Source organism: Phyllostomus hastatus, unplaced genomic scaffold (genome assembly GCF_019186645.2).
Source record: "Phyllostomus hastatus isolate PE091 unplaced genomic scaffold, TTU_PhHast_1.1 phas_contig_38, whole genome shotgun sequence".
Classification (NCBI taxonomy): domain Eukaryota; kingdom Metazoa; phylum Chordata; class Mammalia; order Chiroptera; family Phyllostomidae; genus Phyllostomus; species Phyllostomus hastatus.
Window position 1 is genome coordinate 14,206,472 of NW_025333869.1, and position 11,502 is coordinate 14,217,973.

The 11,502-nt window shown below is 37.7% G+C and overlaps 1 pseudogene; it reads right to left on the reverse strand.

The window, feature by feature from the left end:
• LOC123821149 overlaps nucleotides 1-1,725 on the reverse strand; it is a 120,938-nt pseudogene extending 119,213 nt beyond the window's left edge.
• Between the last annotated feature and the right edge of the window lie 9,777 nt (nucleotides 1,726-11,502).

Here is an 11,502-nt window from a genome sequence, read left to right on the forward strand (position 1 = left end):
AAGACAATAAAACTAATAAAATTTGACATCAAATTGTAGGTACACAGGCCTTGTTGATGTCTTGGGGTAGCTGTCTATCTCTGATGTCAGTGGCTTCTCATCCTCAAGAAGTCTTTCTTGGATCTTTACTGTAGGTGGAGGCAAGTGTCAGAGATAGGGGCAGACATCCATTTGCAGTAGGGCACCTGATAAGGTCTCTTCCAACAATGTTGGGGAAAGTCTTCAATTGATGTCTTTTCCAATGGACAAACTCTTCTGGTTATCAGTTGTGGTCTTTGAAGTCTTCATCTCCTGGGAGTGCACTTGTGAAATGAATGCCACTAATTTATCGATAAGCTGGTTAAATTTTGTGTGTGTGTGTGTGCCTCAAAAAATGACATTTATTCAAAGTAAAAAAAAGAAAAACTTACAAGATATCCATCCCTTGGCTCCCTCCCCCAAACGCCCCCCACCACCCAGCTCTTCCTCAGCCCCAGAAGGACTGAACCTTGGCTGGGGTGAGGTGGCAAGCCAGTCCCTCTCAGAAGAGGTCAGCAACCTTGGGGGCATCTCATCAATGGAGGTGTTGTACAAGGTTTCGGTGTCTTACAGAGTCCTCTTGTCTTCTTCCGTCACTATATTGATAGCCACACCTTATGCCCAAAAGATCCACCCCAACTGATTCTGTGGATATAGTTTTCCTTGTTGGTGGGAAGGTCATAGTTGATGACTAAAGAAACCTGCTGCACATCAATGCCTCTGGCCAGCAGGTGAGTAGTAATCAATATCCTGCTAGAGCCAGAATGGAACTCCCTCGTGATTACATCTCATTCCTCTTGGTCCATATCTCCATGTATGGCAGAGACGGTGAAGTCTCGGGCATACATCTTCTCAGTGAGCTAACCAACCTTCGAGTGTTGATGAAGATGACTGCCTGGGTGATGGTGAGGGCTTCATACAAGTCACACAGGGTATCCAACTTCCACTCCTCTCATTCCACATTGATGTAGAATTGGCGAATACCCTCCAGAGTCAACCCTTACTTCTTGACGAGAGGATCCCTCATGAACTTCTTGGTCACCTCAAGCACATCAGAAGGCATTGTAGCTGACAGAAAAAATACCTGAATGTTGCTATTGAGCTTTTGGAACATATCATAGATCTTGTCCTTGAATCCATGACTTAACATTTCATCAGCTTCATCCAGTACAAACATCTTGATGTATTTGGGAGACAGGTATCTGTGGTTAAGCACATCAAACACACAGCTTGGGGTGCCCACAGTGATGTGAGGAACTTCCATGTGCAGCTTCTGCATCTCAGCACACACGTCGGTACCCCCAATGCAGACATGGCAGGGGGCATCCATATAATCTCCTAAAGCCATAACTATCTTCTGTATCTGCAGCGCCATTCTCTAGTGGGTGCCAGAACCAAGGCCTGGGTGGCCTTTAGGTCCAATTCAATCTGTTGCAGAATTGATATGGTGAAAGTGGCTGTTTTTCCTGTCCCAGGTTGGACTTGAGCAATTATATCATAACTCTTGATACAAGGAAGAATGGTTCACTGCTGGATGGCAGAGGGCTTCTCAAAACCACATGCATAGATGACAAAGAGGACAGACTCTGAGAGTCCCATGTCATAAAAGCTGTCAACAATCTCTTTCCAGTTACTCTTGATGACACCTTCAGGCTCCATTCCATAGGGGCCATTGTTTCTGGATTGGGAATCCTGACTTGCAGACATGATCCTCAGAAACCAGAATAAGTTCTTGATGGTAATGCAAAATGTCTCCTTTTAGTAAGGTTGATCCATATGTTCTTTTATCTAGATGCACAGGGTGACCAGTGACTAGTAAGAAGAAAAGCTATATGTTTACCAAAACAAGTAGATTTCAGGTTGAGGAGGACCATACGGAGAGTTTTTGGCCAAGAAAGATTAAAATCTTCTGAAAATTTACCTAGTTAAGTTTTAATTGTACCATTTGTATGGTCAACCTATATCATGGGGTGATAGGCATAAGGGAAATACTGCAGAATAGGCCAAATATTACAAATGGATTGCATTATTTGCCCAGTCAAATGAGTCCCTCAGTTCTTGTAACTCAGAGAAAACTTCCCAATTAAGAATTATTTTTTCCTAATAATAATTTATCTCGCAATAAGACTGTTGGTCTCCTGCAATTTAATGCCTCATCCCAGTGAAAATAACAAGAAAATTATAACTAACATATATTTGTATTCTTGAGATAGTGGCATTTGGATAAAATCCAATTGCCATACCATAAATGGATCTACAGGGAGTGGGAAATGTCTTTGGGACCTGTGGTTTCCAGGATTATGTTTGGATAGGTAAGAATTTGCTATGCACTTTATGAGCTACAGTAGGGGAAGGTTTCCAGCAATATTGTTTACTTCATAAAATCGTCTTTTTAGGAATCCAATGTGTTGACCTATGTACATATTAAAATATAGGTAGCTGAGTCACTATAGATAAGATTGGTTTCTGATTGGGACCATATCTGTTTGTCTGGGTCAAAAGTTCCCCTTTTTTATTGCTGTGTCCTCTTTTCTTCAGCTGCTGTGGCCCACAGAACTGTAAAAAAGTGTTGTTTATTAATTTAATAAGAAGGAAGAAACATTCTCAGGTCTAGATAATTTAGCTGTTTAGTGCTACCTTTCTAGATGTAGCATTAGCTAACTGATTTTCTTTTGATTTCATGGTGGCAGTTTTAGAATGTTCTGGAATTTTAATAATTGCCAATTGTTTAAATTTCTGTGTGACGTCTTATAATTCTGCAACTTATTTTCTATTCTTTATGCACCACCCTGAGAAAGTTAAGAAGCCTCACTGCTTACACAATATTCTAGAATTCTGAGCTACACCAAAGGCATAACTACTACTAATGTGAATATTTGCTAGTTAGAACAATTAATTTTATTTGTTGGGGAGATCTTATTAAGATAAATAAGAACCTTCAATTGTGCTCACCATGGAAATTATCATATATTCAGCTTGATAACATCCTTATTCATCTTTCAAAGATGCATCTATTAACCAAATTAAGTCAGCATAATAAACAGTTTTCTGTAAAACATTCCTAAGAACAAGAAGATGGTCAGTAAGCAAAAAATAATCATGGATGTCTTTACCCTATAAAGAAGGTAGCAAAATTGCTGGGTTAAGACTGTTACATTGAGTTAAAGTAATATTAGGTGCAAAAAGCAAGAGCCAATTGATTGACGGAAGTATTGAATATTATGAGAAGTCAGTGGAGATTCAACTGAATGAGAAACATAAATAAAAGAGAGCTCATAACTATCTTTTCTGTTTATTTGCATAACATGTCTATAGCAAAGATGAATGTCATACAGGAAGGGAGCCCTTTAGCTATTTAGTCTAATTGCTGATTACAATTTCCTATAGGTAAATGATGATCTCTATGTTTCTGAGTTAAAATTTTCAAAGTGCTTCCTTTACTTTTACGTTTAAAAATTAGTTCATAATTAAGGTGTCCCACAGTGGGAACTATAGTTAGTTCTTGAGAGATTTTATAGCTTGTTTCCACTCTGGGTTTCACCAAATTGGATTAGGTCAATTTGACTTTAATAGGACCTACAAGGGCTGGGCCATTAATGAGAAACTTATAACCCAATTGTGACAATAGCAAGTCAAACCCAGGAATTCTCTAAGCTGCTTTCTTGTTTTTAGAAGAGAAAAAGATAGAATTTCTCTGATTCTTTCTCTATTATTCAGTAGCCTGTCTTCAGACAAGAAATGGTCAAGGTATTGTACTTGAGGTAAGCAAAACAGCAGCTTATCTTTTAAGACCTTATGTCCTTTTATAGCTAGTTGTTAAATAGATAAATTGTGTTCTTTGGGGTTCTAGTAATGTCCTACTGTTACAGAACACAACAAGGGGGGCCTGGGACAATATACTATTATTGAAAGAAGGCCCCGGGTCCGTTATGTCCGCCGCCCTAGGAAAGACGTCTCTCAATGCCAGAGATTCGTGAAAAGGAAAGGACATGTTTATTTAATGCTATACAGACTTCAAGTAGTGACCTAATGTCTTCATCAAAAATCCTAAAGTCCCTTAAAACACCCACAAACAGACACAGTTCTTCCTTCCTTCCCCCTTTGCCCAGTCCAGAGTACCGTATCTCAGGAAAGGAAATAGAAGTCCATGGCTCAGGCAGTCCTCTGGTTCTTCCCAGTTAATACTCCATCTCGACTGGGAGACCTCCCTGGGTTCCCGGCACCCTCAGTTGAGTCGCCGGGATCTCTGCTAAAACCAGGTGGTGGTCCCCCTTCTAAAGCTGTGGGGTTCCCCGCTCTGTCCAGGCCTCGTGGTTCTCCCTCTCAGGGCTGCGGGAGTCTCCACTCTGTCAAGGCCGTGTGGTTCTCTCTCCTAAAGCAGCACGGTTCTCCCCCTCTCAGGGCTGCGCATGGTTCACCTTCTCAAAGCAGCATGGTTCTCCCTCCTAAAGCAGCACGGTTCTCTCTCCTCTCAATGGCCGCCAAGTCTGGGTTTTAAATCCCCGAGGCCAATCTTCCTCTGCAGCCCCATTTCTGTCTCCTCCCACACTCGGCTTCACATGCCAGAATTCATATCCTTCCAGCTTTACTGGGCTGCCATCATGAGTCTGGGCAGGTGTGGCCCCATGTCCTGGAGCCAATCTTCTCCGAGCTCCCATGCAGGCTCTGTAGCTTGGGGGATCTGCCCCCAGTCACATCTTGGTGGGGAAGTTACTTCCATTCCCCTGGCTCAGAGATGATCACAGCTATTTAACATATCCATGCAACCAGCCAAAGGATATAGATATGTTAAATGACCATGCCAGAGAGTAGCTGCAAGGCTGTTGCTATGCAAAACAGCTCTCAATGGCCCTGCTCCATTTGTCCCTTCCCCCAACCCACATCCTGGGGTGTGGGGGGTGGAGACATCTTAAAATCTCCTGGACACCTTAAGTTCTGGACCCCATTTCAAATGCCCATTTGGGGCCCCCCCTCTTGGCTGCACCCTGTAACACTACAGCATAAAAGTAAATCATCCACATATTGGATTAGAGTGGAATCTCTAGAAAATTTAACATTATTTACATCAGCTTTTAATATCTGGGAGAAATAGGTGGGACTCTGTATATCTCTAGGGGATTACATTCTAAGTAAATTGGCAATCTTCCCAGGTGAAGACAAAGAGATATTGACTATCTTCTGCTGGAATACTGAAAAAGTCACTACATAAATTTACTACAGAAAAATATTGGCAATCCACAGGAATGGCTAATAAGGTATGTGAATTTGGAACCAGAGGATGTCTAGGAAAAACTACCTTATTTATAGCTCTGAGATCCTGTAAAAAAATTCATATTTTCCCATTTGATTTCTTTACTGGAAGGATAGGATAATCACAGGGGCTTGTACATGAAATTATAAGTCCTCTTTTTAAACGATTTTGTGTAATGGTCTTAATTCCATGTAGTTCATCAGGTCTTAAAGGACATTACCAAATATTACGCAGAAGCAAAGTATTATCAATAGTTATTTTAATAGAGATGACTGGCTTGTTCTTGCCAATATTCTGTACTGGAAAGGGCCCAAAGTTACACTGGAACATTCTGCAACAAACATTTAGTCTCAAGATTATTTTCTTCTTGTGGAAATTTCTTTTCTTTTTTTTTAATTTCTTTAAAATTATTATTTTCCCAACTGGTTCAATATATGATTCATTGAATTCTAAATACATTTTATCCTTCCAGGAAAAGGATATGTGTGTATTTCATGGATTTTAAGAAAATCTCTCCTTTCCAGGTGAATTGGGGGCAATTTGACCATTAAAAACATATGTTGCTCCATAACATTCCTTAGCTGGAAGGAGATTTAAAAACAGTCATTAGTTGATTAAATATCCCTACCATTTGCACAGAAGCTTTTATTCTGATGGAGAAGTCAACTTATTTGGGTAAGGTTAAGAACAGATAAAGTAGCCTCAGTGTCTATAAAGGCCTTAGTAATTTCCCCTTTTATGGTAGTTTTAATTTCTCCTAAACTTTAGGAAAAGAGAAAATACCCTCCGATAGCCCTTGAAGCAATCATATATTTGCTCCTGTTTCTTTTTCTAAATTGCATTTCAGTTTCTTATAACCCTTCTTAAGGTGAATAGACTCCTCTACAAGAGTTTCCCAGAAAACTTTGTTTAGTAATCGTGTCTCTTTGCTCCTAGAAACCAGCAGGTATATTAATTTGAATAGGTCAGAACAGCAAGGAACACATGTTCTAACAGTTAAATAAATTTCTTTGTGAACCCATCAGGGTTCCAGACAAAAGTGGGGAAGTCTTTACGTAGATTCTTTAATTCTGTTCTTGTTCCAGGCATATATTCAATATATAATAACCAGTTGCCCTCTTCCTGAGACTGGCTTTCCCCTGAAGGGAGCTGCTAGAATTCCTGGATTATCTTTGCCTGAATTTCTGTTCTTCTTTTTTTCTTGGGTCAATAGGGAGTGGTAATGGAGGAGATATATAGAGGAGATATAAGGGGAAGAAAGAAATGAGAGGGAGGGCAAGTCCAGACAAGGAAGTTCAGAGAGAAAAGGATAGATAAGAGTAGAGGAGCCATGGAAGGGGAAGAAATTGGGTGTTGGCATTTATTAGCTTCAGAAGCTTTCCTTAGTTCAGAGGCAGTCTGTAAAATTTCTTATTAACTATTTTTATAAAAAAAAACAATTTATATGTGCTCCCCCTAGAAGTTTCAAATTTCTAAAAAAGATAAGCTTCCCGTTCATTCAGTTTAATTTCAGAGCTGGCTTTTTAACTAATTTTTCATGCAAAAATTAATTAGGTGTCAAAAGAGTTCCATTTTGGCCATCACGTGTTGATATCACTTCTAGTTACATCCTCACATTTCTGTAAGTGCTTGCAAGTAAAGTCTCACCATTTAATGTATATCTGTAGGAATATTAGCGGGAACTGGGGCTGGAAGTTTTTGGACTTGGAAATCATTAACACGATTTCCTATGTTAATTTTAGTCTTCTTTGGATGTATAAAGAATCTGAACAAATTTTTGGGATAATGTGTGATGGGCTGAAGTATGCTGTTTATGGGTTGATTTTAAGGGGCTGTCACCTTCCAGCTTGCATGAAGCCCTCTTATATGTCTCAGTTTCTCTCTCCAGCTATTTAATACAGCCATGAAGACTTAGAAGTAGGTCTAAGTAACCAACCTTTATGTGTATGCCCCTGGATGAGTCAATTATTTAATTAAAGTTGAGTTAGAATTTTCCACGTGGCTTTTGCCATCATAGTGGACACACGACACCTCAACAAAGAGTCTTAGTCACCTAAGAATTCCAGACATCTGAGCTGAAGAGAGGAAGTGCCCCTTATCTTCAGAGTAGAACAAGTTCAGGCTCTCACTTATCCAGCAAAAGGCTTTGTTCAGACTCTCAGAAAGCAATTCCAATTGAAAGTAAAAGTTAAAAACCAGCAACCCATTTTTCTCCTGTCCTGAGGTCTCCAACCCTTAACCTTTAGCCTCACTTTGAGGATTAAAAAAAAAGTAAAGAAAAACTCAGCTCGAATAAATTCAAGCCTTTTACCTTAAAACAGGGATGTCAGGATTTCTGAGAAAAACTCACCCAAGCTTACCTGATGCAAAGGGGGAAGCTGGTAGGGCCCAATGGGCCACCTAGCATGTGTTCGGGTCTGTAAGGTGGGTCCTGGGTGGGCTTCTCTGGAATCCTTCCACTTTATGCCAAATAAATGTCAATGTAAGATATGTTTAAGCCTGTAGAAAATTTTTATAAGTTTATTTGAGCCAAACTGATGAAAATTGCCAAGAAATAAAATTTCCACAGATTGAGAAAATGATAATGGCAATTTTGAGTGTTATTTTATACATTACCATCAAAGAAGGAAGCATGAGGTTTTACATAAAATTTATTAATGATAGATTAAGGAGGTGGGAGAAAGCAAAGCGGGGAAATCTCTGGGATTGGATAAAAAGTAAGATGAATAGACACATATTTCTTTTATATTTGTGGCTATAAGATAGCTAGCAGTTAACAATGAACAAAGTAACAGTAACAATGAGAGGTTTTGTGGTCTCTGCTCTGGCGCAATGAGGGGTTCAAAAAAAAGAAAAAAGAAAATCACCCTGGCATACTAAGGGTATGTGATCATAGATACAAAAAGACAATATACAAACTCAGTTAATGTAAAGATCGACCTTTGTCAGGGAAGATACAGGCCTACGACAGGACTACCTGCCATGGCTCATTTTTAGTTAGAAATCTTTTATTTCAGACCATCCTGTGTGGTTACCTTAGGTCTCTGTGTTTGTAAGGTCTGCCATGCAGACTTCTGCTGAGCATGTCAGGTTTACTATGTGGCCCCCTTTTTTCTTCACAGGCTCTAACAATGTGTTTGATTTGTTAACTGAAACATAAAACAACATTTTGGGGGGTCTGTTGGGAGGTCAACAATACCAGAATTTGGGGGATGCAGCTAAAGCAGTGCTAGAAGAGAATTTGTAGCTTGAAATGTAGACTGCAGTAACTGAAGGTGAGGTGCCAACAGTTGCCTGATATTGTAGAGAAAATATGTAAGGGCTATGTGAATTTGAAATGCTAGAGTGAATTTAGCATGAAAGACCAGCTCATCTACCCCATAACCATGTTTCACAGGAGGGTGGAGAGTGTACTCCATCTTTTAGGCCTTCAAAGGGACATTGGTAAGGGGAATACTGTCATTCTTGAAGTGGTTTATAGTGGCCATTCTTTTGGCCAAGAATGATAATGAAAAATGCTACTATTGTAGTGGGTTCTCTGAATTCAGTGAGGATCATGATAACTCATAGTAGCAGGGCCAAATGGTCTTACTTAAACATTAAAGATTCTACGTACAAATATATTAAACAAAACATATCAAAAAATGGTGAACCTAGAGTAACTATATATATTTATATTTACATTAAATGTAAACAGACTAAATAGTCAAATAAAGGAGAATTTGTCAGTTTGGATAAAAAGGCAAGGTCCTCCAGCTATATATTTTCAACAGAAGACATGGTCTAATTACAAATACCAGAAAATTTTAATGTAAGTTGGAAAAGTATAAAGCAGAAAAAACTGTAAGTATAATAAAATTGGAATGGCTAGATAATATTAAATAAAATAGGCAATAAGAGCATCAGTACTTCCAGCCTTAAAGGAGACATTACATAATGATAAAAGAGTCAGGCTTCAAAATGCATCAAGCAAAACTAGCAAAGTAGAAGAGAGAAACAGGCTAACCTACAATTATCATTGGTAATATTACCTCATCTTAATAGCAAGACTAAGAACAATGTTGAACTAAATGATATTTATAAAACATTATACAAAACAATTCTAGAATAGATATCTTTAAAGTACACATGGAATCCCTGGCTGGCGTAGCTCAGTGGATTGAGCGCGGGCTGCGTACCAAAGTGTTGCAGGTTCTATTCCCAGTCAGGGTACATGCCTGGGTTGCAGGCCATGACCCCCAGCAACCGCACATTGATGTTTCTCTCTCTTTCTTCCTCCCTTCCCTCTCTGAAAATAAATGAAATCTTTAAAAAAAAAAGTACACATGGAGATTTAAAAAGGAAAGCCACATAGTGGTGATTAAAGATTGAATAGTTCTCAATAATTTTTACTTTAAAATCTTGCAAGTTCTTATCATAAAAAAATGAAATTAAAAACAAATATCAATAAGAAACCTAGGAAGCACCATATATTTTGTAATTAACCTTACCCTTAGAAATAATATGAGTTAAAAAAGAAATCACAAGAAAATTTAAAAAATATTTTGAACTAAAAATGAAAATACAACATAGCAAAATTTAAGAGATGAAACTAAAGTAGTGTTAGAGGGGAATTTATAATTTCAAATGCTCATATAGGAAAATAAGAAAGGTTTGAAATCAATTTTCTACTTAATCTAAAATAAAAGTTTCCACTTAACAATCTAGAAAGAAGCAAATTAACCATAAAATACATAAATGAAGGAAATAATAAAGATTAGAGCCAAATAATAAAATGGAAAACATGTAACAACAGAGAAAACTAAGAAAGTTCAAGTTGGTCTACAGAAAAATTAGTACAACTAATATAACCCAAACAAGACTAATCAGAAGACACCCACACTACACACACAGACACACATGGGTGGGGGCTGGGGAAGAGAGAATTATTAATATCAGAAATAAAAAAGAAGGCATCATTACAAATTCTACTGATTTTAAAAGGATAGTGAGAAAATAGTACAAATAATTGTATGTTAAGATATTGATAATTTGGATGAAATGGTCAGATTTTGAAAACAAAAACATAATATATCAGGTAGGTTTAAATAAAGGGTTACAAGTTCAGTTCAGCACTTGCACATTAAACAATGCATATCCCATTGCAAAGATTTCAACTCTAGTGGATAACTGAAAGGACTCACAAATTCAGGTCATACAAAGAATATGGTACAGTAAGAAAAATGGTGTTCAGGTAAGCATCAGGGCTCAAGAAGGTTCCAGGAATAGCTCCCTAAGATCTTTGTTATCTGCACAAAGATGCCTTTCACTTGTGGAGTAAACCACTACAATTTGTGTGGTGAAACTTGGTTTTAGGAGAGTTTTCTAAACTTTCCAGCAGAGATTTTTAAATGAGGCTGTCTGATTATGCTAAGTATATATTGTTAATAAACCAGTTCAAGGTGTTGCCAGGGGAATTTGAAATATTAAACTAAGCAAAAAATCATTACATATACCACTGTCTGCATCTTTGTCAAGAGTCAGTGGCAAATTTTCAGGCATTTTTGCATATAAATGTGCTATCCCAATCCAGAGGTAAAATATCTCTATCCTTTACATTCATATTAACATAATGACAGAATATAGCATATTTTATTATAAATGGAGGCAGAAAGCATTTGAAGAGGAACTTTGATTAGATGTATATAAAGAATCTCTATAAACCAATAAGGCAAAAACAAAAAATTGGAGTAAGCTTGAACATAAACTTCCAAAAGAGATTTATAAATGGCCAATAATCACATAAAGAAGTACACAATATTATTAGCAATTAGAAAACTGCAAATTAAAACCACATTAAGATAATATTGTACTTCATACTCACAATGGCTAAAATTTTGAAAGGTGAAAACCCCAATAATGAATAAAATGTGGAATAAGAACACTCATACATTGCTGGTAGGCCAGTACATTGTTCAATCATTTTAGAAAACTGCTTGACATCTACATCTAACTTATGACTGAATAATTTTATGGGTTCAGTCAAAAGAAATTAAAATGTGTGTCCAGAAATAAATGTGCATAAAGGTGCTTAAATAAGACTTATTTATGATGACCAAAATTGAGGGGTGGAAAATACAAATGCCCATTAACAGGAGAGTGCTTAAAGAATTTGTCCATACAGATTGATACATTAGAATACATCTCAGCACTATAAGAGATTGAACTATTGGAACATGCTATAACATCCATGA